The sequence below is a fragment of the Stigmatopora argus genome, chromosome 8 (genome assembly GCF_051989625.1).
Source record: "Stigmatopora argus isolate UIUO_Sarg chromosome 8, RoL_Sarg_1.0, whole genome shotgun sequence".
In the NCBI taxonomy this organism is placed as follows: domain Eukaryota; kingdom Metazoa; phylum Chordata; class Actinopteri; order Syngnathiformes; family Syngnathidae; genus Stigmatopora; species Stigmatopora argus.
Window position 1 is genome coordinate 7,399,650 of NC_135394.1, and position 4,072 is coordinate 7,403,721.

Here is a 4,072-nt window from a genome sequence, read left to right on the forward strand (position 1 = left end):
TGGTAAAACCTTTTGACCTAACTGACCCCCAGTCTATTTTTTTTTAATGTTGGACTATTGTGCTTTGACCCTCTTTTTCCTCCCCAGAATTCCATCGAGAGATTCATCAATGGAAACACCACCTCATCTATAAATACTGGAAGACCTCTCAACTACCACATTTTGTGGGAAAATAAAACCTTTGAATTATACTCATGTATTTTTCTTCATAGAACTAGCAAAGGAATGCAAGCAACATGACATTTTAGAATTTTTATTCAAAGAAATACATTTGCATACTTAGAATCACATTGATTGGTGTTCTCCACCTGTAGATAAAAGCAACATTTAGAATAAAAAGGAAAAAAAAGACCATTAAGGGTCTTGGGTCTTTTTTCTCCAAGTGTTTTAACAAAGACAAATGACACTCAAATCTCTTTTATTGAAATTTCTGATTGAAAAAAAAAAGAAATCCTCCTCACCTTGGGGATCGGGACATCACCTATAAAATAATGTGAGATTGGAATGTTTTGACTTGGATACATTACAATATAACCCGGAAATAAGATGCTTCCGGTAGCCAGCGCTATCGCATTTCGATCTTAATCCATATGCGTCTGACGAAATAGTGCGTGCTTTGTGTGTCTAAAATACAGAAATAGCACTCGTTACTGACACTGCGGCGTAAGAAACGATGCGCCAAATAGGCGTGAAAATACGGTATTAACCTCAGAGCAGAGTTCAGAGACGATGCATCATCTTCAAGTGGGCAACCTGGGAAGATCACCTGGTCCTCCAGGGTCTGGACATCACCATGGACCTGGTGCATGCAAAAAAATAGAGCAAAAGTTATCATATACAGAGACTGGAGATTCAACAGATGTGTTTAGGTGGGTTTTTTTGGTCATTAGTATTACCTTGATACCTTGGCCCAGTCTCCTCTCCCCTCAAGGGTGTGCATGGTTCTGGACACACGGGAACAGCTTCATCTTGATTTAACCAAGCTATTTGGGAAGTGCAAACAATTATTACAGGAAAGAGAAATCTTAAAGTAAATGATCAAGATAAAGAATGAAAATAAGTTAGTGAGTGCTCGGTGCTAATTTCCTTTCCAGACAAAGCGATTCAATATACAGACTGATGTCAAAAATTAGGAGAAAGTCGGCTTAACCATTTTGGTATCAATGATTTTTGTTTAAAAAAGAATTACAAATTGGAAAAGGGCGTTTAGCAATAACAGTGAAAACTATCATTACATTCAACACACCTTCACCTGGCAAACTGACCGTTGATATCTCGGCTTTGTTTGATAAAATGAAGTCTTCCCCCACGACTCAATAATGGAGAGAATACAGACAAAATACTTTTGAAGTCAAATGTCGTGAGGCTAGTGACATGCCATGGAGCCCATACTTCAAATGTCGACGGTGTGTTCGACCTGGCAATAAACTAACAGATTTGTTGGCGTTTTGGCTCAATTGATTCCTAAAAAAATCTCCCGGTAGGGTGTTAAAAATGCACATAGGCCAGTAAATTGCTCTAGTCTAGGGCTTACCTCGTTTGGGTGCTAGTCGTTCGACCGACGGCATGGAAATGGCTGCCCCCAAGGGCGAGATGCTGCGCAGGTGCATAATTTAAGCGCTTGCGTCACCAATGGGCGTAACCACGCCCATAGGAGGTGATTTGTCCTCCCGACTCAATGACCATGTTTGGAAGATGACGTACTATAGTCGCCATTTTTGTAGTCTTGATGCTGTAAAAGCGTGTGTTCGGTTTTTTTTTTATATATAAAAAGCCTTACTTTGCATGGTCATTTTAAAAAAATAAAAAGCCTTACTATACATGGTCATTTTTTAAAGAAAAAAGCCTTACTATACATGGTCATTTTTTACAAATTAAAAAGCCTTACTATATACTATGTCGTATTTTAAGAAAAAAAGCCTTACTATACTATGTCGTTTTTTTAAAGAAAAAAAGCCTTACTATTTACACTATGTCGTTTTTTAGGAAAAAAACCTTACTATACTATGTCATTTTTTAGGAAAAAAGCCTTACTATAGTATGTCGTTTTTTAGGAAAAAAAGCCTTACTATACTATGTCGTTTTTTAAGAAAAAAAGCCTTACTATACTATGTCGTTTTTTAAAGAAAAAAAGCCTTACTATACTATGTCGTTTTTTAAAGAAAAAAAGCCTTACTATATACCAGGGGTGTCAAACTCATTTCGCATCGTGGGCCACATACGGCCTAGGGAGATGTCAAGCGCGCCGGACCATTAAAATTATACCATGCTCTGCTATAAATAACCAAAATATCATGTCTTTCCTTTGTTTTGGTGTAAAGAAGCACAAGAACACTAGGAAAATATTGAAATTTAATGAACTATCCTTTTACAAAACATTTCATGAAACGAGAGTTAGTTGAGTGAGGCTGAGTGTGAGAGACTGTCTCACACCCACTCACTTTTTCCGTCTCACACTCACGTTCTCTCACACTTTAGTGTGAGTGTGTGATTGTGAGTGAGAGCGTGTGAGTGACAATGTGTGAGATTGTGTGTCTCTCACTCTTTCTCACTCACTATCACACACTTAAATGTGAGAGAGTGAGTGTGAGCATGAGAGACTGTCTCACTCACTGATTTTCTCACTCTCACTTAAGTGTGTGATAGGGAAAGTGTGAGTGAGCGTCTCTCTCTCTCCTTCACACTCATACTGAAGTGAGACTGAGAGATTGATTGAGTGTGAGAGACTGTCTCACCTACTCACTCTTTCCGTCTCACACTCGCATTCTCACACTTTAGTGTGAGTGAGAGCGTGTGAGTGACAGTGTGAGATTGTGTCTCACTCTTTCTCACTCACTCTATCACACTCACTTAAATCAGAGTGAGTCGAGTGAGTGTGAGCATGAGACTGTCTCACTCACTGATTTTCTCACTCTCACTTAAGTGTGTGAAAGTGTGATAGGGAGTGTGAGTGAGCGTGTGTCTCTCTCCTTCTCACTCACACTGAAGTGAGACTGAGAGATTGATTGAGAGTGAGTGTGAGAGAGAATGTATAAGGGAGAGTGTGGTTGTGAGAGTGAGTTGAGCGACAGGCTGAGTGTGAGAGACTGTCTCACACTCACGTTCTCACTCACACTTTAGTGAGTGTGTGATTGTGAGTGAGAGCGTGTGAGTGACAGAATGTGTGAGAGATTGTCTCACACTTTCTCACTCACTATCACACTCACTTAAATGTGAGCGTGAGAGACTGTCTCACTCTCACTCACTGATTTTCTCACTCACTTAAGTGTGTGAAAGTGTGTGATAGAGAAAGTGTGTGAGCGAGCGTGTCTCTCTCTCCTTCACACTCACACTGAAGTGAGACTGAGAGATTGATTGAGAGTGAGTGTGAGAATGTGTGTAAGGGAGAGTGTGGTTGTGAGAGTGAGAGGCTGAGTGTGAGAGACTGTCTCACACCCACTCTTTCCGTCTCACACCCACTCTTTCCGTCACACTCACGTTCTCTCACACTTTAGTGCGATTGTGAGTGAGAGCGTGAGTGACAATGTGCGAGATTGTGTGTCTCATTCTCACTCACTCAACTCAGTCTCACATTTAGGTGAGTGTGACAGAGTGTGAGAGACTCTCACTCACTGATTTTCTCACTTAAGTGTGTGAAAGTGTGTGATAGAGAAAGAGTGTGAGTGAGCATGTCTCTGTCTCCTTCTCACGCTGAAGTGAGACAGTTTGATTGAGAGTGAGTGAGAGAGAATGTGTAAGGGAGAGTGTGGTTGTGAGAGTGAGTTGAGTGAGAGGCTGAGTGTGAGAGACTGTCTCACACTCACGTTCTCACTCACACTTTAGTGTGTGTGAGTGTGTGAGTGACAGAATGTGTGAGAGATTGTGAGTCTCACTCACTCTATCACACTCACTTAAATGTGAGAGTGAGTTGAGTGAGTGTGAGCGTGAGCGACTGTCTCACTCACTGATTTTCTCACTTAAGAGTGTGAGTGAGTGAATTTGACTGGGAAAGTGTATCACTCACGAACTCACACACACGGGATAGAATGTGAGTGTGAGAGTCAAATTTAGAAGGGAAATAAGTGAAAACACA

The 4,072-nt window shown here is 40.7% G+C and overlaps 1 long non-coding RNA gene across 4 annotated transcripts; it reads right to left on the reverse strand.

Annotated features, from left to right (window-relative positions):
- Positions 1-354: 354 nt before the first annotated feature.
- LOC144078508 (uncharacterized) lies at positions 355-1,638 on the reverse strand. Of its 4 annotated transcripts, XR_013301233.1 has the most exons (5): positions 1,535-1,638; positions 897-983; positions 708-799; positions 528-624; positions 355-481 (listed from the first exon to the last, which is right to left on the reverse strand). It is a non-coding gene; the product is annotated as an uncharacterized LOC144078508 (long non-coding RNA). The 4 variants fall into 4 exon arrangements; XR_013301231.1 differs by having other exon boundaries at positions 357-481; positions 528-799; XR_013301232.1 differs by lacking the exon at positions 355-481 and having other exon boundaries at positions 484-624; positions 1,535-1,637.
- Between the last annotated feature and the right edge of the window lie 2,434 nt (positions 1,639-4,072).